Source organism: Macaca fascicularis, chromosome 1 (genome assembly GCF_037993035.2).
Source record: "Macaca fascicularis isolate 582-1 chromosome 1, T2T-MFA8v1.1".
NCBI classification, from domain to species: domain Eukaryota; kingdom Metazoa; phylum Chordata; class Mammalia; order Primates; family Cercopithecidae; genus Macaca; species Macaca fascicularis.
In genome coordinates, this window is record NC_088375.1 from 56,282,873 (window position 1) to 56,308,283 (window position 25,411).

The following is a 25,411-nucleotide window of genomic DNA, read 5'->3' on the forward strand; positions in this document are numbered from 1 at the left end:
TCATCCATTTGTCCATTCATTTAATCTTTCCCTCTTTCCTTCTTTCTTTTTCTTTTTACCTTTCTTTCTCTTCCTTCCTTCATTATTTTCCTTCTTTCCCCCTTCCCTTCCTTTCCCTTTCCTTCCCTCCCTTTTCCCTCCCCTCCCCACTCCTCCTCTCCTCTCCCTTCCCCTCCCCTTCCTTTTTCTATTTGTCAAGCATTTGTCAATGTTGAACTGATCTGTTATAAGCATTGGAAACATGGAGAGGAATAAGGTATGTGCCTTGCCTTGTAGGCCTCATACTCCAACTGAGAAGACAGGTTTTAAACATAAGATAATCAGTGTGTTAACATTACATAAAGTATTCTAGGTTCCTTATGGATGGTGTCACAAAAGAGGTAAGAGATGAGTTGGATCTTCAAGGATAAGTTTTTCAGATAGATAGGAATGAGGAGCTAGGAGCTAAGACTTAAGTTAGAATGCAAGATCTTCATATATTCCTTTAAATAGAATAAAATTAGCTGAGGAAAAGTGCTTTGATTATGCTGGAAGAAGTGCTTATGGAATTTATGACATAAAAATACTTCATTTGGGCCTCTACTACTGTGCTCTCTCCCTCCTTTACTTCTTCATATTTCTCAAGGTGGTTTTGGTAACCACAAAGCTTGTGACAATTTATTGGAACCTCATATAGCAAGTGCAAAATACAATAGAGGTCCATAGTCAAGTCTGAAACCGTAAGAAGCCACAACATCCCCTGCAAGATCTGAGAGCATTCAGGCCCAGGGCTCATTTATCCTGCACAATCTGCTGTCAGTACAGAGTAACTCAGTGAGTCATTTGAAAGTTTTTCCCTTTCTTCACTTTATAGAGAGTTTTCTTGATAAGCTACTAAAACATTAATAAAGGTAGTTATTTTAGAAAGTGCAATTACTTTAGCCAGGTTGAAAAAAACTCTCTATATATGTTGTTTTTGTATATATACATCATTTCTATTGTGTCTGTCTTTCTTACAAAAAGGACATCTAACAATTTCGATTCCTAAAACATTTTTGTTAATTATACTTTGCCTATAAAATATGGCCTAGTCATGATATTGAGAATTATTTTCACTTGTTACAAAGTTATAATAAATAATGATCTCTGTCTTTCCTAAGTTAGAGAAGACTTTTATCTTTTTATTATTGAGATAGATTGCTACTGCTCAAATGATCACATTTATGCATATTACTAACCTCGAAATTCATGTGATTTCTAGTCCAATTTATTTCTTTTCAGGTCACCAAGAATTCACAGCACTTTTTTTAACTTTTAGTTTACGTTCAGGGGTACATGTACAAATTACTTCATCACCCAAGTATTAAGCCTAGTGCCCATTAGTTATTTTTCCTGATCCTCTCCCTCCTCCCACCCTTCATGGCCTAGTAGACCTCAGTGTCTGTTGTTTCCCTCTGTGTCCATGTGTTCTCATCATTTAGCTCCCACTTATAAGTGAGAACATGCAGCATTTGGTTTTCTGTTCCTGTATTAGTTTGCTAAGGATAATGACCTCCAGCTCCATCCATGTTCCTGCATAGGACATGATTTCATTCTTTTTTATGGTTGCATAGTATTCCATGGTGTATGTGTATCACATTTTCTTTATCAGGTCTACCACTGATAGACATTTAGGTTGATTCCATGTCTTTGCTATTGTGAATAGTGCTGCAATCAACGTACACATGCATGTGTCTTTATAATAGAATGATTTACATATTTTTAGGTATATACCTGGTAATGGCATTGCTGGATCAAATGGTAGTTCTGTTTTTAGATCTTTGATAAATCGCCACACTGCTTTTACAGTGGTTGAACTATTTTATACTGCCACCAAAAGTGTATAAGCATTCCTTTTTCTCTTTTGTTTTTGACTTTTTAATAATAGTGATTCTGACTGGTGTGAGATGGTATATGAAATACCACCACAATGAGTGTGGTTTTGATTTACATTCCTCTAATGATTGGTGATGTTGAGCTTTTTTTCATATGCTTTTTGGCTGCATGTATGTCTTTTTTTTTTTTTTTTGAGACGGAGTTTCACTATTATTGCCAAGGCTGGAGGGCAATGGTGCGATCTCTGCTCACCGCAACCTCTGCCTTCCAGGTTCAAGTGATTCTCCTGCCTCAGTCTCCCGAGTAGCTGGAATTACAGGTGTCCACCACCACACCTGGCTAATTTTTTGTTTAGTAGAGACAGGATTTCACCAGGTTGGCCAGGCTCATCTCGAACTCCTGATCTCAGGTGATCCACCAGCCTCGGCCTCCCAGAGTGCTGGGATTATAGGTGTGAGCCACTGCGCCCAGCTATATGTCTTCTTTTGAAAAGTGTCAGTTCATGTCCTTTGCCCACTTTTTAATGGTATTTGGATTTTTTTTTTCTCGTAAATCGTTTAAGTTCATTATAGATGCTGGATATTAGGCTTTTGTTGGTTGCATAGTTTGCAAAATTATTTTCTCATTCTGTAGGTTATTTACTCTCTTGATAGTTTCTTTTGCTGTGCAGAAGCTCTTTAGTTTAATTAGATCCTATTTGTCAAGTTTTGCTTTTTTTGCAATGCTTTTGCCATCTTTATCATGAAATCTTTGCCCATTCCTATGTCCAGAATGATATTGCTTAGTTTCCTTCTGGGCTTTTTATAGTTTACATTTTTACATTTAAGTATTTAATCCATCTTGCATTGATTTTTGTATGTGGTGTAAGGAAGGGGTCCAGTTTTCAATCGTCTGCATATGGCTATCCAGTTATCCCAGCACCATTTATTAAACAGGGAGTATTTTCCTCTTTGTTTTTGTCAGTTTTGTTAAAGATCAGATGACTGTAGACGTATGACCTTATTTCTGGGCTACCTATTCTGTTCCATTGGCTGATGTGTCTGTTTTGGTACTAGTGCCATGCTGTTTGGGTTACTATAGGCCTATAGTACAGATTGAAGTTGGGTAGTGTGAAGCCTCCAGCTTTGTTCTTTTTGCTTAGGATTGCCTTGTCTGTTCAGGCTGTTTTTGGATTCCATATTAATTTTAAAGTAGATTTTTCTAGTTCTGTGAAGAATGTCATTGGTAGTTGGACAGAAATACTATTGAATCTATAAATTGCTTTGGGAAGTATGGCCATTTTAACAATATTTTTTCTTCCTATTTATGAGCATGGAATAGTTTTCCATTTGTTTGTGTCATCTGTGATTTTTCTTGAGCAGTATTTTGCATTTTTCATTGCAGAGATCTTTTACCTTCCTAGTTAGCTATATTGTTAGATATTTTATTTTGATTGTGGAAGTTGTGAATGGGATTGCCTTCCTGATTTGGTTCTCTGCTTGTCTATTGTTGATGTATAAGAATGCTAGTGATTTTTGAACATTGATTTTGTATCCTGAGACTTCACTGAAGTTGCATATCAGCTGAAGAAGCTTTTGGACTGAGACTATGGAGTTTTCTGATATAGAATCATATCATCTGCAAACAGAGATAGTTTGACTTCCTCTCTTCCTATTTGAAATATTGTATAGCCCATTTTCACATAGCTATAAAGAACTACTGAGACTGGGTAATTTATGAAGAAAAGAAGTTTAATTGACTCACATTTCCACAGACTGTACAAGAAGCATTGCTGGGAGTCCTCAGGAAATTCACAATCACGGTGGAAGGTGAAGCAGGAAAGAGAGAGCAGAGCGGGAAAGTGCTACACACTTTCAAACAACTAGATTTCATGAGAACTCACTTTCTATCATGAGAAAAGCATGGGGGAAACTGCCCCTATGGTTCAGTCACCCCCTAACAGGCCCCTGCTCCAACATGTGGGGATTATAATTTGACATGAGATTTGGGTGGGGATACGGAGCCAAATCATATCAGGTGCCCTTTATTTCTTTCTTTTGCCTGATTTCTTTGTCCAGAACTTCCAGTATTATGTTGAATAGGAGTGTTGAGAGAAGGCATCCTTGTCTTGTGCTGGTTTTCAAGGGAACTGCGTCCAGCTTTTGCCCATTCAGTGTGATGTTAGCTGTGGGTTTGTCATAGATAGCTTGTATTATTTTGAGGTATGTTCCTTCAAAACCCAGTTTATTGAGAGGGTTTTTTTGTTTGTTTGGTTTTTTAAACATGAAGGTGGTGTTGAATTTCACCAAAAGCCTTTTCTGCATCTATTGAGAGAGCCATGTGGCTATTGTCTTAAGTTCAAAAAAAGCTTACTTGATCAGGCTGGGCACAGGGGCTCACGCCTGTAATCCTAGCACTTTGGGAGGCTGAGGCGGGTGGATCACCTGAGGTTAGGAGTTCAACACCAGCCTGGCCAACGTGTTGGAACCCTGTCTCTACTAAAAAATACAAAAAAAAAAAAAAAATTTAACTGGGCATGGTGGCGAGCGCCATAATCTCAGCTGCTCAGGAGGCTGAGGCAGGAGAATCGCTTGAACCCGGCAGGTGGATGTTGCAGTGGGCCAAGATCACAGCATTTCACTCCAGGCTGGGGGAAAGAGCAAAAGTCTGACTAAAAATAAACAAACAAACAAACAAACAAAAATATATTACTTGCTCATGGTGGATAAGCTTTTTGATGGGATTCACAGCAATTTTGAGCAACTCTAAGTTATCCACTTTCTATTTTTGCCTACATCTAATATTTTCTAAATGTATTCGCTAACTCCTTATTCCAAAACACAAAATAAAATGATTATTTAAAAAATTTATTGCTCCACACATGCATTAATACAAAAAGTAGACAAATTAACAAAAAGGAGAGAAAGAATAGATAACATTTTTTAAAATCAAATTATAAATGACAAAATTATTTTTTAAAGGTAAGGATCTAGCAATCATATTCAAGTTCAGAGTCATATGTATTTTTATCAATGTTTAATAAGAGGAAATAGGTTTAATCTATAGTAGAAGTTATTAAATTAGATATTAACAGTGTTGCTCATCTCCCACTAAATTTTGAAGCAAAAAAGCAATTTAAGAATAGTTCTGGCCTGGGTTTCCAAATTAAACTTTATTTACAAAAACAGGAAAGTTCCAACTCCTCCAAAAGAAAGAGTAGTTTTACCTGGAATAATGTAGAATTGCTGCAAATAATAAACTTAGGATGGTGAAAAATAAAAACAAAAACACAATGACAAATCATAGAGTTTATTTAGAATAAATCTTTAACCAATTTAGGTATGTTCTCAATGCCTCCAATAGATAGTTGTGCAGGCCACTGAATATGCATTTTAGTATACAACTATCAATAGAAATTTTTATACCTTCACTTCTGATTTCTGAATGTTATTGGTTTATAAATTATATAAATTTTAAATGTAATCAAATATAATAAAATATTTACAAAATTGAAGATTAAAGGATAAGGCAAATATTAAACAAATATAATTTATAATATGTTTCATTTCATTTATGAATGATTCAAAACATTTTAATTTCCCTGAAATATTTTTATGTAAAGTAAAATATCAAAACTTTTGGTTTTTATAGATACGTATATTTTCTTATGAGAAAAATATTAAGAATATATTTCATTATTGTTAAAAATTTATATCATAAAACAATTCTGATACTTAGTTTTAATGATTGTCATAACTCAAGCTTACACAAGAAGAAATATATTATTATCTGTGCTTATTAAATCATGTTACATTTTATTTATCAACTATGCAAAAGTTTTTGTTTAAATATTTCCATTAAATTCCTGGCATTTCTGATGTTCATCAGGTATTGTTGCACAATAATTGGGAGATTTTACAATTTTATAGTTTTAAAAATTAATTCACACCCTGTAGAAATTGCATGGTAACATTTAAGTTTAGAAAATGATGCTTTAAAGTTTTTTAAAGGTACCACATCCTTTGTGGCAAAACAAAGCTCAGAAATGAAAAATATTTTTATTCATCTGTTTTAATAGGGCAGAAAATGAATATATGCATTTCTCTGTTGAACCCTTGTGTTGTGAAACTGTCACAGGTCCTTCCGAACATCTTTACCTCCTGACAGAGGACCAGGCTCAATTTCTCTATTAATTTATAGCAAAATACTTCTTTCTTTTAAAAAAAATCACACGTTCTCATTTTTGCTTCCTTCACTTCAATGGGTTGCCATGAATATTTCCTGTGGGAAGGCATTCCCCACTTTGTAGACCATTTGTCTAGCCTCTATATTAGTGAGTACTCTGGCGGATGGGGTGCTGATCAAATGGATTGTGCTTGGGCACACAATTGATAGCTTTGCTTTATAAACAGATTTCTTCTATTGAATCACTATCTTCCCTCCTTCAAATTCTACTGTTTGGTCTTAGTTTAGTTTACTGGAAATGGTAAAAAATCATATCGCAATTGAGTATTTCAGGGCTAGAGGGTACTTTAGAAGCCATATGGCTTGGTTTCCCACTCAGCATAGGTATAGGGTTCCCAGATTTAGAAAATAAAAATACAGGGCATACACTTCTTGAATCTCAAATAAACAACACATTTTAAAGTATACGTATGTTTGACATATTTGCAAATGCTTGGCATTCTGTGTTTTTTATCCAGCAACTGTGTATATATGGCCTCTGTGTCAGATTTTTAGCGTGTGGGTAGCCAGTCTCACCCTTCTCTGAATAGAAAATAATATATTTTGGTACAGAAGGAGGTAATTAATTATAAATGGAGTATAAATGTATAAATACTGAAATTGGCTAGGGTCACATTTTTATTTTAATTTGCTCTTTGATTTGGATTTAAATTATCCAATATCTAGTCACGATAGATCCTTAGAAGCTTTATGTAATGGGAACAAACATAATACAAAAAATGAATTTTAGATTTTTTTTCTTCCTGAGACAGAGTCTCTCTCAGTCACCCAAGTTGCAGTATAGTGGCATGATCTTGGCTCACTGCAACCTCTGCCTCCCAAGTTCAAGCAATTCTCATGCCTCAGCCTCTTGCGTAGCTGGGACTACAGGTGCATGGCACCACACACGGCTAATTTTTTTTTTTTTTTTTTTTTTAGGTAGAGATGGGGTTTCACTATGTTGGCCAGGCTGGTCTCAAACTTCTGACCTCAAGTGATCCACCAGCCTCACCCTCCCAAAGTGCTAGGATTACAGGCATGAGCCACTGTGCCTGGTCTTAAATTTTAGATCTTGAAGATCCAGGTCTCATGTGTCATCATTGAGGAAGATGTACTACAAAATGTTGAGTTGATTAAAGGCACAAAATAATGGTGGCTGAACTGCACAGACAGCATATGTTTCTGGACTTCTGGTCAGAGAAAGTCATCTTCACTGACCATAGGATATTCTACAAGATTCCTGGTAGGTTTGGTCTTCTAGGACATCCACAGATCTCTAAAGAAACACCAGCCTTGGAACACAGTTTACTGTCTGAAACTTTGGTGTTTGCATTCATTTTCAAAGAAACTCTCAAAATGCACTTGTCAAATGATGCACAGAGAAAAACTCACCTTCAAACTTCATTCTCAGTCATGGGCAATGCATATTGCCATTCTGCTATAATCTTAAATGTGAGTTAGTGTAAGGGAAAAAAAGAAAACCTCCTTTAAGCTGAAATCACTATTGAAATACAGCTGTTGTGTCTATGTAGTAGATTTGGAGACTACAAAAAAATGGGCTGTGGAGGTAAATTAAGAAGTTTGGATTCTAAGAACAAAGTTCCTTATTATAGACATGCTAAAGCTAGTACATGTGCTGGAGATGGAGCAGGGTCAGATTCAGGGTCATATGACTTGTGCAGTCACACAAGGTCCAGCACCTAGAAAGGCCCTATGCTTGGTTTAATGCTTTACTTTCATTGTCTTGAAATTCTTAATAATTTTGAGCAACAGGGGGAGGTGGAATCCTGCATGTTCATTTGGCAATGGATCCTGGAAATTATGTAGCTGCTCCTGGAAGGAGATGATGACTTTGGCCAAGGCTGTGGTTTGTGGCCAGAGAGCAGAGCTTTCTCATGTACTATATTCTCTTCAATGACAGCTCTGTGTCCACAAGGTTTGCCACCATTCACTGGGGTCTGTCACATGTACACTGTCATTCAAGTCATGTCCATGCTTTGGACTTTCATTATCATTTCCTCTTGTATCTAATTGGTTGTAAGATCTATGGTTTCTATCTCTTATGTGTATTTAAATTATATTCCCTCTTCTATCTCCTCTGCGAATGACTCCCTTCAATCCTTTTCATTTCTTACTTGGTCAATTATGCTATGTTATTGGAATATATGACTCTAGCTTAGTCATATCCTCTCCAGTTCATTCTCTATAGCAGGGTCAAATTCTGCTCATTACCACTGACAACTTTTGTAAATAAAGTTTTCTTAGAATACACTTAAATCCTTTAATTCACATGCTATCTCTGGCTGCTTTCATGCTCTAGCTTCAGAGTTAATACAGACTGGTATGACTTGCAAAACTCTAGCTCTAGCTGCAGTTGCAACACAGACTGGTATGCGCTGCCAAAGCTAAAATACTTACTACTTGGCCATTTACAGAAAGTTTGCTACCCTTAGTGTATAGTTACGACAGAATCATCTTCTAACATGCACATTTATTATTATTATTATTATTGTTATTTTACTTTCTGGCCTAATTCTTGTATTGTTTCAACTAAAACTCTAAGCTATTCAGCTTGGCATATTGATTTCTAAAGTAGTCTTCTGCCTACTTTAGCCTCTGTACTAACACACTTCAATATCAAGCAGTACCTTGACCATTGGTCTCCATAGGGGTACAGAGGAGTAGGTGGGTGGGAGGGAGGTGGAGGAATATTTTAGTGCAAGGCTGATCAGATTAACTTTAGAAGAATTTTCAAATGCCCCCTATTAAATGGCTGTCTTAGTCTTCTTGGGCTGCTATAACAAAATACCATGTAATAGGTGGCTTAAACAACAGACACTTATTTCTCACAGTTCTAGAGGCTGGGAAGTCTAAGATCAAGGTGCTGGCAGATTCAATGTCTGGTGAAGGCTTTCTTTCTGGCTGGTGGACAGCCACATTCTTCTTGTGTCCTCACATGGCAGAGTGAGAGAGAGAGTTCAGGCCTTACTTCCTGTTACTAATCCCATCACGGGGACCCCATCCTCATGACCTGATGCAAACCAAAGGCCCCAAATACAAATGCCACCACACTGAGGGTTAGAGGTTTAGCATATGAACTTCGGAGAGACACAAGCATTCATTTCATTACAATGGCCCTTTGTAGGACCATATAAAAATGGGAAAACGGGGAGAAGGACACATGCAGTTTGATAAAAAAATACCTCATGATCTCTTTTTGCTTCTCCTAATTCCTCCCCACTTGAGAACCACTTATCTGGACATACGAACTCACTTTCGCTTCTCTAGCCACTGTGATTTTGCACATGCTACTCCTCTCCCTGGAACACCCTCCCCCACCATGTGTCTCAGGCTAACTCCTAACAGCCTTTCGAGACCCTGTTTCAACCCTGTTGACATGACCTCAGATCCTCAGTCTGAGCTAGATATTTCTTCTCTGTGTTCCCTTAGAATCAATTTTTCCTAGCTTTAGTATTTAATAATAGCATTTTAGTTGTGGCTCTCTTTCTTTGTTAGCCATGTTTATATCGTTAATTCTAGAAAAACAATTAGCACACAGTAGACATTCAATAAATGCTTGTTGAATTGATTGATGGCAGTTTTGTCACTTGACCAGTAAGTGGGAATGCATTTATATAAACCATATTCAAGATACTGACATGTTTTTATTCAGTTTTTTTTTCTCCTCATATCTTTTTTTTTAATTATTATACTTCAAGTTCTAGGGTACATGTGCACAATGTTTTTGTTCAGTTTTTAAAAATCAGTTAGGATTTTGATTTTATTATGAAGATTTTTTCTTCAGCATCTAAAATTGAACTAACAAAGTTAAGTTTCTTTTTAAAAATTACCTTTCTCATCAATTTTATAAACAAAGATGAATATATATCCTCTAACCCTCATCCTTTTGGTAATTATTTCTTATTTAAACATTCAAGTGATAGAAGAGCCTAATCTACTCTCCAGAATTTGGTGGCGAATTGTTGTTGTTACTGTTGCTGTTTTAATTTAAAACAAAATATGCTGTTAGGGTGGCAGTCCCTAATGATTGCTTGTAGAGAACAAGAAATTATTATAGCAAAATGCCACACGGGCTGGGCTGCCTGCTACAGATCATTAGTTACTTCTTTGCCTTCTAGAGCCTCATGGATTTAAAAAGACAAGACCAGGAAAAGTATAGAGGATTTCCTTCTGCCCCTTGTTTGGAAAGCATGCCTTTTTCAAGATGAATAAAAGTAATTTCTATTCAGGCTGTAAATATAATATATTATTATCCAAACAGAAGAGATCTTCACTGATAAAAAATACTCCAAATTCAGCATATGTCTACAAAGATTAACATTCATTGCTTCTTATATGTCAGATGTTATCATAAGCATATTCTATGCATATGCACACTAAAATTTTAACAGTGCTATATTACTGATGAGAAAAGGAGGCTTAGAGGGATTATGCTGTAATTAGTAGGCAGTGAGGCCAGAATTAAAACTCAGGTGTTCTGATTCCAGAAACTTCATACTTATCTGCTATATTCTAGTCCTTCTGAAACAAAGCACCCCTTTTCCTTGATGTGCAGTCAGGCTCCCTGGAAAATATCATGTAGTTAAATAGCATGAAATATTATTTCTAAAATACAACTCTGCATAGTGTTTAGAGTGACCTATGTAATATCAGAGGGGCAGTGGCTGCCTCTGTGACAGAGGAGGCATAAGAAGTCAGTCAAATGACTTTGGCAGCTTCATATGCTGGAAATTAAGAGTGACTGCAGGACTCTACTAGTTTGAACTCCCAAGGTATAGAGGACTGGCAGTCAACTTTGAGTTTGCTCAATTATTTATTCTCATCTAGTCATGGGAATATCATATTTGTCTTGGATTAGAAGAAAAGCAACTTTGCAAGCCTCGTTAAGCTAAGGATAATATCATCTCTAGAAATAAAATAACATGCCAGTCATTCAACCTACAAGCAAATAAAGTACATTTATAAATACATTTAATTTTTACCATGTTAGACTTGAATGGAACTGTATGATGAATGCCAAGGCTTAGTGAGGCAAAGCATCCAATCCAAGGCCATGTGACAGAATTGGAACTAGAACCAAGAGGTATACTCTTTGTACCAGTGTATCTAACGGTCACGTTCCTTATTTCATGGTTGTACATTTGGTCATTGATTGCTTGTAGCTCTTGGCATTAGGATAATTATTTACTATAAACCAAATAAAATTTGAGTCAGTGATAATGTGTTGTCAGGTACATGAGCTTGCAATATTCTTTATATCTTTAAATTCTTCAACCAACATACACATAGCACGTCAACTGTGTGGTAATATCTAACTCTTGATAATTCAAGTTGGTTCTCATTCTTCTGATGTCATCAGTGACAGTCTAGTTCTCTGTCTGATTATGACTGTGGTGCTTACTCTAGTGAAGTTGCAGCCATAGGATACCAGGGTTCTCAACTTTCCTCCTCTGGTCCTCGCTCTTCCTTTTTTTGTTGTTTATATTTTTCGTTCCAGTTTTCTTAAAACATAAGGTCTTCAGTGTTTTCTAGGACTTCCATCTGTGTCTTATTTCCTATCCTCTTTTGTTTCTTTCAAAACTTGGCTTTGAAAGAGTTCACTTTGTCTTTTTTTAAGTTTTCTGTCACCTCTTCTTCACAGTCCCCTCATTTAGTCCTGAAAACATGCTCAGGTAATCCCTAACACTGGAAATACCCTCTTAGCCCTGCCTAGAGCTATTAGTCTTTTTGTTCTTCTTCTATGCATCTCTAAATTCCTTGAAAAGTGATGTGAAATAATTGCTACACTGCCTAACCACTCATTCATAGCCCCATACCATGTGCCTTGCTTCCCCATCCCTCTGATGAAATTGCTGTCTCAAAGGACAACATAAATTCATTATTGCCAAATCCAATGGCCTTTTCTTGTTTGAGCTTCTTTTTCATGACTGCAGCATTTGAGAACTGTTCTTTTCTTGAAAATATTTCCTCTCTTATACTCTGTGACCCCACCATGTCCTACTTTCCTCCCACCTCTGTATCACTTCTCAGTTTTCTTATCTAGTTCCCCTTCCATCTCTTTCCTCTTAAGCTCAGACATTCCCCCAAGGTTCTGTGCTCATTTATTTCCTCTGCCTTTCAGTCTGTCTTTGAATCATCTCATTCTCTTCCATAGCTTCAATTATCAGAGAAGTTGTTGACTCTCTGAGTCATAGACTTTAAGTAGCTGACCAAAGCAATGAAACTCCTCCATCAAATATTGACATAATAATAAATCATTTTATAACATGTGCTCATAATAACATTTACTGAGCACTTCCTATGTGAGCTATTAAATCCTCACAACAACTCCGTGAAGCTGGATAAGAAAACTTGCCAAAGAGCCACACGTTCCAACTTAATATAGGTGGCATTCAATTCCCAGCAGTTGACTATAAATAACTTAGGGCACCCAAATTTTGCATATATTAGAAGAATTGTGGCACCTTGAATTTCTTTGCAGGAACTCCTGAGCTATCACCACTAAGATGATAGCTACAAAATCTTTCTGTCTAGCAACAGCCTGAATTCCATGTAACTCTCTTTCTAGAATCAATTTTATTGAGGCATAATTGACATAATATAAATTGCATATATTTAAAGTGTTCAATTTCATAAGTTTTGGCATATACACATATATATATATATATCTATAAACCATCACACTTTCAAGATAGTAAACACATCAATTTTCTCCAAATGTTTCCTGAATACCCTTCTCACTCCTTCTTACTTGCCTTCATTTCATGTGCCCAGAGGAAATTACTGATCTGCTTTCTGTTATAGGGAAGTTTGCATCTTCTGGAGTTTTATAATTAATGGAATCATACTGTTTACCCTTTTTATCTAGCTTCATTCACTTAGCTTAATTATTTTGAGGTTCATTCATGTCACTGTGTGTAATAGCACTTTGTTCTTATTTCCTGCTGAGTAGTATTTCATTATATGGATATACTAAAATTTATTTATCCATTAACCTGTTGATGGACATATTGGGTTGTTTCTATTTTGGGGTTATTGAAAACAATGCTGCTACAAATTTTTTGTCTAAGTCTTCATTTGGACATATTCTGTTATTTTTATTGGGTAAATAACTAGGAGTGGACTTGCTAGGTATATAATACATATACTTTTACAATTTTTAAATGATGGCAAGCAGTTTTGCAAAGTGACTGCACCATTTTACATTTCCATCCTCATTGTTTGAGAATTCTAGTGCTCCACATCCTTGGCAACACTTGGTATGGTCAGCATTTTTAATTTTAGCTGTTCTAATAGGAATGTACTCTAATCTTATGGTTTTAATTTTCATTTACCCAATGACTAATAAAGTTGAGCATCTGTTCAGGTGCCTCTTGGCCATCCACGTGTATTATTTTGTGATGTGTCCCTTCAAATATTTTTTTCCATTTGAACAATTGAATTTTTTTCTTACTCTTAACTTTTGAGAGTTCTTCATATTATCCAAATAATACAAATAACTCAGTATCTGTAACATGTGCCTTATTACAGATATTATTTGCAAATGTTTTCTCCAAGTCTGTGATTTATCTTTGAATTTTTTAATAGTAACTTTTAAAGGTCACACATTTAAATTTTTATAAAATACAATTTATTAATTTTTAATGAATTATTCTTTCAGTTTCATATCAATTAAATCTTTGTTTAATGCAAAGTCACAAAGATTTTCTATGTGTTTTAGAATGTTAATGCTTTTGGTTTTGCATTTAGGTCTAGGATCTATTTTTAGCTAATTTTTGTATATGGTGTAACATGCGAATCAAAGTTTATATTTTGCATGCCATTATCCAATTGTTCTAGCACCATTTGTCAAAGGACTATGTTTTCTCCACTGCATTGCCTTTTCACCTTTGCCAAAATTCAGTTGTCTCTATATGTATGAGCCTGTTTCTGGACTCTAGTTTGGTCCATTAATCTATTTGTCTTTTTTCACTGCAAGCTCCGCCTCCCGGGTTCATGCCATTCTCCTGCCTCAGCCTCCCAAGTACCTGGGGCTACAGGCACCTGCCACCACACCTGGCTAATTTTTGTTATTTATTTATTTATTTATTTCGTAGAGACAGGGTTTCACTGTGTTAGCCAGGATGGTCTCGATCTCCTGACCTCGTGATCTGCCCATCCTGGCCTCCCAAAGTGCTGGGATTACAGGGGTGAGCCACCGCGCCTGGCCTATTTGTCTATCTTAATACCAATACCACACCATCTTTATTACTTTAACCTGAATAATTAGTCTCGAAGTCAGGTAGACTTAATCATCTTTTTTTTTCTTTTATAAAATTGCTTTGGCTTTCTAGATCCCTTAAATTTCCAGTAAATGTTAGAATCAGCTTGTCAATTTGTACATAAAAGCTTGATGAAATTTTGACTGGGAATACATTGAATCTATATATTAATTTGCAGAGTATCTGCATTATAAGATGTTGAGTCTCCTCATCCATGAACAGAAACAGTTCTGTACTTATTTAGGTTTTCTTTAATTTTTCTCAGTAGTATTTTACAGTTTTTAGTTTGCATGGCTTGAACATCTTTTGTCAGACTCATATGTAAGTAGTTGGTATTTATTGACGGTATTTTCATGGTTTTAAAAATTTCAATTTGTAATGTTCATTGGGAACAGTTAGAAACACAATTGAATTTTTATATTGACCTTTTATTCTGCAGCCTTGCTAACTCACTTAGCTTTTTTTTATTAGCTTACTGTTCACTGAAGTTTTTACAGAAATGATCACACTGCCATCAGATAAAGACAATTGTGCTTTTCTCTTACAAATCAGGATGTGTTTTGTATAACTACTCTTGGCTTGGGAGCTAAAATATCTTGCACAATGTTGAAAGGAAGAGATAAAAGCAGACATCATTATCTCAATCCCCATTTTAAGGGGAAAACATTCAGTTTTCACTACTAAAAATAATATTAGCCATAGAATTTCCACAGATGACAATTATTAGGTTAAGGAAATTCCCTTCTAACCCTAGTATGATGAGAATTTTTATCAGGAAAGAATGTTGGATTTTGTCAAATGCTTCCGTCTGTATCAACTAAGAAGATCATAATAGATTTTTCTTTTTAGTTTTTTACCACGATACATTACATCTATTGATTTTTAAATGTTAAACAAATCTTGCATTTCTGGGACAAAACTTGATTTGGTTTCAATTTGCTAAATTTTATTTAATATTTTTGTATCTGTGTTCATGAAGGATATTGCTCTGTACTTTTCTCTTTTTTTAATGTCTTTGTCCAGATTTTGTATCTAATACAAAGTGAGGAATAATGTCTTCAATTATTTGGACTAGTTTGTTTAGAATTGGTATAAATTTTTCCTTAAACATTTCATAGAATTTACCAGCAAAACTATGTGGACCTAGAGTTTTCTTTTTTGGGAATTTTTTTCCCATTTTTTTATTCAGGTAAAATATGCATAACATAAAGTTTATTGTATTAAACTTTTTTCTATTTTTTAAAATTATTTTTATAAACTTTATTTTTAGAGGAGTTTTAGATTCATAGCAAAATTGTACAGGAGGTATGGAGATTTCCCAGACCAATATATTTGTTACAAATCAAATGATAAATCTATATTGACACATCATTATCACCTAGAAGTCAGTGTTAACATTTTTTAAAATTGCTTTTCTTTTTCTTTATCTTTTTTTTTTTTTGAGACAGAGTCTTGCTTCGTCGCCCAGGCTGGAGTGCAGTGGTGCGATCTCAGCTCACTGCAATCTCTGCTGGCTGGGTTCAAGCAATTCTCCTGCCTCAACCTCCTGAGTATCTGCGATTACAGGTGCCCGCCACCATGCCCAGTTAATTTTTGTATTTTTAGTAGAGACAGGGTTTCACCATGTTGGCCAGGCTGGTCTCCACTAGGTTTACAGGTGTGAGCCACCATGCCCAACCAAAAATTGTTTTATTTTTATTTATTTATTTTTAATTTTTTAATTTTTTAATTTCAATAGGTTTTTGGGGAGCAAGTGATGTTTGGTTATATGAATAAGTTCTTTAGTGGTGATTTCTGGGATTTTGGTGCCACTATAATCTGAGCAGTGTACATTGTACCCAATGTATAGTCTTTTATCCCTCGCCAAACCCTCCTTTTCCCCCAAGTCCCCAAAGTCCAATGTATCATTCTTATGCCTTTGTGTCCTCATAGCTTAGCTCCCACATATGAGTGAGAACATACGGTGTTTAATTTTCCATTCCTAAGTTATTTCACTTAGAATAATAGTATTCAGCAGGGTGTGGTGGCTGTAATCCCAGCAGTCTGGGAGGCTGAGGCGGGTGGATCGCCTGAGGTCAGGAGTTCGAGACCAGCCTGGCCAACATGGTGAAACCTTGTCTGTATTAAAACTACAAAAAATTAGCTGTGTGTGGTGGTGGGCAGCTATAATCCCAGTAACTGCAGAGGCTGAGACAGGAGAATTGGTTGAACCCAGGAGGGTGAGGTTGCAGTGAACCAAGATCTTGTCATTGTATTCTAGCCTGGGTGGTGACAGAGTGAGACTCCATCTCAAAAAAAAAAAAAAAAAAAAGATAATAGTCTCTAATTCCATCCAGGTTGCTGCGAATGCCATTATTTAGTTCCTTTTTATGGCTGAGTAGTATTCCAAGGTATATGTATACCACATTTTCTTTATCCACTCATTGATTGATGGGCATTTGGGCTGGTTCCATATTTTTGCAATTGCAAATTGTGTTGCTGTAAACATGTGTGCAAGTATCTTTTTCATATAAGTTATTTTCCTCTGGGTACTTAGTAATGGGATTGCTAGATCAAATGGCAGATCTACTTTTAGTTCTTTGAGGAATCTCCACACTGTTTTTCACAGTGGTTGTACTAGTTTATCTTCCCACCAACAGTGTAGAAATATTTCCTTTCACCACCTCCCCTCCAGCATTTATTATTTTTTGATTTTTTTATTATGGCCATTATTGTAGGCATGAGGTGGTATTACATTGTGGTTTCGATTTGCATTTCTCTGATGATTAGTGATGTTGAGTATTTTTCCATGTACTTATTGGCCATTCGTGTATCTTCTTTTGAGAATTGTCTATTCATGTACTTAGCCCACTTTTTGATGGAATTTTTTTTTCTTGCTGATTTGTTTGTGTCCTTTGTAGATTCTAGATATTAGTCCTTTGTTGGATGTATGGATTGTGAAGGTTTTCTTCCACTCTGTAGGTTGTCTGCTAACTTTGCTATTTCTTTTGCTGTGCAGAAGCTTTTTAGTTTAGTTAAGTCCTATCTAGTTATCTTTGCTCTTGTTGCATTTGCTTTTGGGTTCTTGGTCATGAAGTCTTTGCCTAAGCCAGTGTCTAGAAGGGTTTTTCCAATGTTATCTTCTAGAATCTTTATGGTTCCAGGTCCTAAATTTAAGTCGTTGATCCATCTTGATTTGATTTTTTTATAGAGTGAGAGATGAGGATCCAGTTTCATTCTTCTACATGTGGGTTGCCAATTATCCCAGCACCATTTGTTGAATAGGGTGTCCTTTACTCACTTTAATTTTTTATTTGCTTTGTTGAAGATCAGTCGTCTGTAAGTATTTGGTTTTATTTCTGGGTTCTCTATTCTGTTCCATTGGTCTATGTCCCTATTTTTATACCAGTACCATGCTGTTTTGGTGACTAAGACCTTACAAGCCTAGTTTGAAGTCTGGTAATGTGATGCCTGATACTGATTTGTGTACATTAATTTTGTATTCTGAAACTTTGCTGAATTCACTTACCAGTTCTAAGAGCTTTTTGGATGAGTCTTTAGGGTTTTCCAGGTATACAGTCATGTCATCAGCAAACATAAACAGTTTGACTTCCTCTTTACCAATTTGGATGTCCTTCATTTCTTTCTTTTATTTGCTCTGGCTAGAACTTCCAGTACTATGTTGAATAGAAGCAGTGAAAGTGGGCATCCTTGTTGCTCCAGGTCTCAGGGGGAATGCTTTCAACTTTTCCCCATTCAATATAACGTTGGCTGTGGGTTTGTTGTAGATAGCTTTTATTACCTTAAGGTATGCCCCTTCTATGACAATTTTGCTGACAGTTTTAATCATAAAGTAGTGCTAGATTTTGTCAAATGCTTTTTCTGCATCTATTGAGATGATCATGTGATTTTTGTTTTTAATTCTGTTTATGTGGTGTATAACATTTACTGACTCATGTATGTTAAGCCATCCCTGCATCCCTGGTATGAAACCCACTTGATCATGGTGGATTATCATTTTGATATGCTGTTGGATTCAGTTCACTAGTATTTTCTCAAGGATTTTTGCATCTGTGTTCATCAGAGATATTGGTCTGTAGTTTTCTGTTTTTTGTTATATCCTTTCCTGATTTTTGCATTAAGGCTTCATAGAATGATTTACAGAGAATTCCCCTTTTCTCTTTCTTCAGAATAGTGTCAATAGGATTGGTGCCAATTCTTCTTTGAATGTCTGATAGAATTCAACTGTGAATCTGTCTGGTCCTGGGCACTTTTTGTGGACAATTTTTTTATTACCATTTCAATCTCACTGCTTGTTATTGGTCTGTTCAGAGATTCTATATCTTCCTCTATATCTTCTTTAATCTAGGAGGGTTGTAAATTTCCAGAAATTTATCCATATCCTCTAGGTTTTCTAGTTTATGCACATAAAGGTGTTCATAGTAGCCTTGAATGACCTTTTGTGTTTCTGTGTTATCAATTGTAATCTCCTGTTCCATTTCTAATTGAGCTTATTTGGATCTTCTCTCTTCTTGGTTAATGTCACTAATGGTCTATCAATTTTATTTATCTTTTCAAAGAAGCAGCTTTTCGTTTCATTTGTCTTTTGTATTTTTTTGTTTGTTTCAATTTCATTTAGTTCTGCTCTGATCTTTGTTATTTCTTCTACTGGGCTTTGGTTTGGATTGTTCTTGTTTCTTCAGTTCCATGAGGTGGCACCTTATATTGTCTATTTATGCTCTTTCAGACATTTTGATGTAGGCATTTAATGCTATGAACTTTCCTATTAGCCCTGCTTTTTCTGTATCCCAGAGGCTTTGATAGGTTGTCACTATTATTGTTCAGTTCAAAGAATTTTTTATTTCCCCTTTGATTTCATTGTTGACCCAAAGATTATTCAGGAGCAGGTTACTTAATTTCCATGTATTTGCATTTTTGAGGGTTCCTTTGGGAGTTGATTTCCAATTTTGTTCCATTGTGGTCTGAGAGAGTACTTAATATAATTTCGATTTTCTTAAATTTACTGAGACTTGTTTTGTGTCCTATCATATGATCTATCTTGGAGAATGTTCCATGGCCTGATGAATAAGATATATATTCTGCAGTTGTTTGATAGAATGTTCTGTAAATATCTGTTAAGTTCATTTGTTGTAGGGTATAGTGTAAGTCCATTATGTCTTTGTTGACCTTCTGTCTTGATGACCTGTCTAGTGCTGTCAGTGGAGTATCAAAGACCTCCACTATTACTGTACTGTGATCTATCTCTTTTCTTAGGTCTAGTAGTAACTGTTTCATAAATTTAGGAGCTCTAGAGTTAGGTGCAAATATATATTTAAACTTGTGATACTTTCCTGTTGGACTAATCCTTTTATCATTATATAATGTCCTTCGTTGTCTTTTTTTTTTTTTTTTTTTTGACGGAGTCTTGCTCTGTCGCCAGGCTGGAGTGCAGTGGGGTGATCTTGGCTCACTGCAACCTCTGCCTCCCGGATTCAAGTGATTCTCCTGCCTCAGCCTCCTGAGTAGCTGGGACTACAGATGCGCACCACCACACCGAGCTAATTTTTGTATTTTTAGTAGAGACGGGGTTTAACCATGTTGGCCAGTCTGGTCTCAAACTTCTGAACTCAGGTGATCCACCAGCCTTGGCCTCCCAAAGTGCTGGGATTAAGAGGCACGAGCCACTGCAGCCGGCCCCTCTTTGTCTTTTTTAACTGCTGTTGCTTGAAAGTTTGTTTTGTCTGATATAAGAGTAGTACTCTTGCTTGCTTTTGGTGTTTATTTGCATGAAATATCTTTTTCTACCCCTTTAAGTTCATGTGAGTTCTTATATGTTAGGTGAGTCTCCTGAAGACAGCAGATACTTGATTGGTGAATTCTTACCCATTCTACCATTCTATATCTTTTTTTGTTTTTTTTTGTTTTTGTTTTTTTGAGACAGAGTCTCGCTCTGTCACCCAGGCTGGAGTGCAGTGGTGCAATCTTGGCTCAATGCAAGCTCTGCCTCCTGGGTTCACACCATTCTCCGGCCTCAGCCTCCCGAGTAGCTGGGACTACAGGCGCCTGCCACCACGCCTGACCAATTTTTTTTTATTTTTAGTAGAGGCAGGGTTTCACCATGTTGGCCAGGACCGTCTCAATCTCTGACCTTGTGATCCACCTGCCTTGGCCTCCCAAAGTGCTGGGATTACAGGTGTGAGCCACCGTACCTAGCCATTCTGTATCTTTTAAGTGGAGCATTTAGGCCATTTATATTCGATGTTAGTATTGCAATGTGAGGTACTATTCTATACATTGCTGTCTGAATATCTTGGGTTTTTTTGTATTGTGTTATTGTTATATTGGTCCTGTGAGATTTATGCTTAAGGTGGTTCTATTTTGGTGTACTTCAATAATTTGTTTCAAGATTTAGAGCTCCTTTTAGCAGTTCTTGCCATGCTGGCTTGGTAGTGATGAATTCTCTCAGCATTTGGTTGTCTGGAAAAGACTGTATGTTTCCTTCATTTATGAATCTTAGTTTCAATGGATACAAAATTCTTGGCTTATAATTGTTTTGTTTAAGGAGGCTAAAAATAGGACCAGAATCTCTTCTGGTTTGTAGGGTTTCTACTGATACATCTGCTCTTAATCTGATAGGGTTTCCTTTATAAGTTACCTCATACTTCTGCCTCATAGCTCTTAAGATTCTTTCCTTTGTCTTAACTTTAGATAACCTGATGACTGTGTACCTAGACGATGACCTTTTTGTGATGAATTTCTCAGGTGTTCTTTGAGTTTCTTTTATTTGGATGTCTAGATCTCTAGCAAGGCTGGGGAAGTTTCCTTCAATTATTCCCTCACATATGTTTTCCACACTTTTAGATTTCTCTTCTTCCTTCAGAACACCAATTATTCTTAGGTTTGGATGTTTAACATAGCTTTTGATTTCTTTAACTTCACCTTTCTCTGTTGCCTCCTTGTTTAGCTTAATACTTGACTTTCTGAATTCTTTTTCTAGCAATTCAGAGATTTTTGTCTTGGTTTGGATCCATTACTGGTGAGCTAGTATGATCTTTTGGGGATGTTGAAGAACCTTGTTTTGTCATAGTACCAGAATTGCTTTTCTAGTTCTTTCTCATTTGGGTAGACTGTCAGAGTCTGGGATTCAAGCGATGCTGTTTAGATTTTTTGTCCCCTAGGGTGCTCCCTTGTTTTGCTGTTCTCCTGCTTCCCCTAGGAATGGGGCTTCATGAGAGTCAAACTGTAGTGATTGTTTTTGCTCTTCTGGGTCTAGCCACCCAGCAGAGCAGCTGGGCTCTGGACTGGTACTGGGGAGTGTCTACAAATAGTCTTGTGATGTGATCTGTCTTCAGGTCTTATAGCTGTAGATACCAGCACCTACTCTTGTAGAGGTAACAGGGAAGTGAAGTGGACTCTGTGAAGATCCTTGATTGTGTTTTTGTTTAGTGCACTGGTTTTGTGTTGGTTAGCCTCCAGCCAGTAGGTGGCACTTTCAAGAGTGCAACAGTGGCCAGGCGCAGTGGCTCATGCCTGTAATCCTAGCACTTTGGGAGGCCAAGGCGGCTGGATCACGAGGTCAGGGGATTGAGGCCATCCTGGCTATCACGGTGAAACCCCATCTCTACTAAAAATACAAAACATTAGCTGGGCATGCTGGCAGGCGCCTGTAGTCCCAGCTACTTGGGAGGCTGAGGCAGGAGAATGGTGTGAACCTGGGAGGCGGAGCTTGCACTGAGCTGAGATTGAGCCACTGCACTCCAGCTTGGGCAAAAGAGTGAGACTCTGTCTCTCTCTCTCTCTCTCTCACACACACACACACACACACACACACACACACACACACACAAGGCATCTGCTGGGGACCTATAGGGAAGATGTAAACTTGCCCTAGGAAAACCTGGTTAAATATTCAGGTTTCTCAGGTTTCTCAGGCCATGGATAGGGGCCATGGAGCTCCCAAGAGATTATGGCCTTTGTCTTTGGCTACCAGGGTGGGTAGAGAAAGACCAACACGTGGGGGCAGGGATAGGTGTGTCTGAGCTCAGCCTCTCTTTAGGCAATGCTTGCTTTGGCTGCTGTGGGGCATGGAGGTGTGGTTCCCAGTCCAATGGAGTTATATTCCCAGAGGAATTATGGTTGCCTCTGCTGAGTCATGCAGGTAACTAGGTAAGTGGGGGAAAGCTGGCAGTCACAGACCTTACCCTGCTCCCACTCAGCCTATAGTCCCAAAGGCCAGTCTCACTCCCAACAGCACTGAGTCTATTTTCAGGAAGCTGGTGACCAGAGCTAAGAACTTGACACAGGCCATGAGCCTTCCCATTGAGAAAGCAAGCAGACTGACAGATTTTTGGCATCTCAGGGAGCCTGAAGGGGTGATCCACTTCCTACAAAGGGTCCGTGGATTCTCTTGGCTTTCCTGGTGTGTTCCTGTGGTCATTCTTGGATCAAAAATTTATGATGTGAGTCTCCACATGCTGCTCTGTCTGAGTAGGAGCTGCAAGTTAGTCCTGTCTCCTATCTGCCATCGTGCCCAAAGTTAATATTCAGATTCACTCTTGGTGTTATACAGTCTATGGGTTTGGACAGATGTATAATGACTTATATACACCATTATAATGTTATACACAGTAGTTTCACTTTTTTAAAATAAACAGTTCAATGGCATTATGCACATTCACACTATTGTGCAACCATCACCACCTCTCACCTCCAGAACTCTTTGCACAACTCTGTGCCACTGGACAATAAATTCCCATTCCCTCTCCTCCCAGCCCTAACAACTATCATTCTATTTTCTGTCTCTATGATCTTGACTACTCTAAGTACTTCATGTAAGTAGAATAATACAGTATTTGTTATTTTTATGACCGGCATATTTCACTTGGCATAATATCAAGGTTCATCCAATGTTACGGTATATATCACAATTTCCTTCCTTTTTGAGGCTAAATAATATTCCTCTGTACTATATTTGCTTATCCATTCAACTGTCAATGAACACTTGGGTTGCACTCAAATTTTAGCTGGTTTAAATAATGCTGCTATGAACCCGGCTATTAAATTATCTCTTTGAGACTCCTCAATTCTTTTGGGTATATACCAAGAAGTGGAATTACTGGGTCACATGGTAATTCTATCTTTAAATTTTTAGAGAACTACCATACTATTTAAGAGGCTATACCATTTAACATTTTCACAAACAGTTCACAAATATTCCAGTTGCTCCACAATCTTGCCAACACTTATTTTCCAAGTTTTTGTTTTTACTGTTTTTAGAAATCATGGCTTGTTACACAGGCAAACTTGTATCATGGGATTTGTTGTGCAGATTATTTCATCATTCAGGTATGAAGCTTAGTACCTATTATTTTTCCTGATCTTCTCCCTTCTTCCACCTTCCACTCCCCACCCTCCAATAGGCAGGCCCCAGTGTGTGTTGTTCCCCTGTATATATGTCCATGCGTTCTCATCATTAGCTCCCACATTTAAATGAAAACATGCAGTATTTGGTTTTCTGTTCTTGTGTTAGTTAGCTAAGGATAATGACCTCTAGCTCCACCCATGTACCTGCAAAGGACATTATCCCATTCTTTTTTATGACTACATAGTATTCCATTGTATATATATTGTGTATATATATATATATACCACATTTGCCTTACCCAGTCCCTCATTGATGGGCATTTAGTTCGATTCTATGCCTTTGCTGTTGTGAATAATGCTGCAATAAATATACACATGCATGTGTCTTTATAACAGAATGACTTATATTCCTTTTGGTATATGCTCAGTAATGAAATTGTTGAGTTGAATGGTATTTCTGTCCCCTGAACTTTAAATAAAAATTAAAAAAAATATAATCTCTTGCAGTTCCATACTGGCAGAGGTCTGTAAATAGTACATCCTAAATATATCTTAGCTTTTTTTTTCTTTTTTTTTTTTTTTTTTGGAAAAGCACTGAATTCAAGTTTATTTAAAGAAAAAAAAATTGTATGTATCTCATTTAGTAAATCTTAATACCATTTTCTACCATCTAAAGACATTATGGTCATCCTAATGAACTTGAGGTGGTATCTCATTATAGTTTTGAATTGTGTTTCCCTAATGATTAGTGATCTTGAGTATCTTTTTGTGCGTTTACCAGTGATTTGCCTATATTCCTTGGAGAAATGTCTATTCAAGTCCTCTGTCCATTTTTGAATTGAGTTGTTTGCGTTTTTGTTGGTGAGTTTTTAAGGAGTTCTTTCTATATTCTGGATATTAATTCCTTGTCAGATATGTATTTTGCAAATATTTTCTTGCATCCTGTTGCTTTTTACTCTGTTGGTAGTGTTTTTTGATGAATAAAAATTTTAAATTTTCATAAAGTACAATTTGTCATTTTTGCTGTTGTTGCCTGTCCCTTGGAGTCATACCAAATAAACTATTGCCAGTGTCATGAAGTTTTTGCCCTATGTTTCCTCGTAAGAGTTTTATCATTTTAGATCTTACATTTGGTAAGGGATCCATTTTGAATTAATTTTTGTATACGGTGTTAGATGAGAACTGAACTTTATTATTTTGCATGTGGATATCCAATTTTCATAGTGTCATTTGTTTAAAAGGCTGTAATTTCCTCATTGGATGGTTTTGGCACCCTTCTCAAAAATCATTTGACCATATATGTGAGATTTTATTTCTCGGTTATCTATTCTATTCCATTGGTTTTTATGTCTATCGCTATGTCAGTTCCATATTGTTTTGATTGCTATAGATTTGTAGTAAGTTTTCAAATCAGAAAGTGTGAATCCTTCAGTTTTGTTCTTATTTTTCATGACTATTTTGGCTACTCATCATACCTTGAAACTCCATATGAATTTTAAGATGGGTTTTTCTATTTCTGCAAAAGATGCCATTGGGGTTTTAATAGGGGTTGCATTGAATCTGTAGTCACTTTGGGTAGCATTGGCATCTTAACAAAATTTTTGTTAAAGCTGTTAACATGGGATTTGCTTTTATTTACTTGTCTTTAATTTCTTTCTGAGATGTTTTGTAGTTTTCATTGTACAGGTCTTTCACCTTCATGTTTAAGTTTATTCCTGAATATTTTATTT

At 36.6% G+C, this 25,411-nt stretch overlaps 1 long non-coding RNA gene across 2 annotated transcripts in view; it reads left to right on the forward strand.

The window, feature by feature from the left end:
• The first annotated feature begins 701 nt into the window (after positions 1 to 701).
• Positions 702 to 25,411, forward strand: part of LOC102117400 (uncharacterized) — a 60,327-nt gene continuing 35,617 nt past the window's right edge. For both annotated transcript variants that reach the window (XR_010584684.1, XR_010584685.1), the window contains exon 1: positions 702 to 813. This is a non-coding gene — a long non-coding RNA (uncharacterized lncRNA). The remainder of the gene's footprint in view (positions 814 to 25,411) is intronic.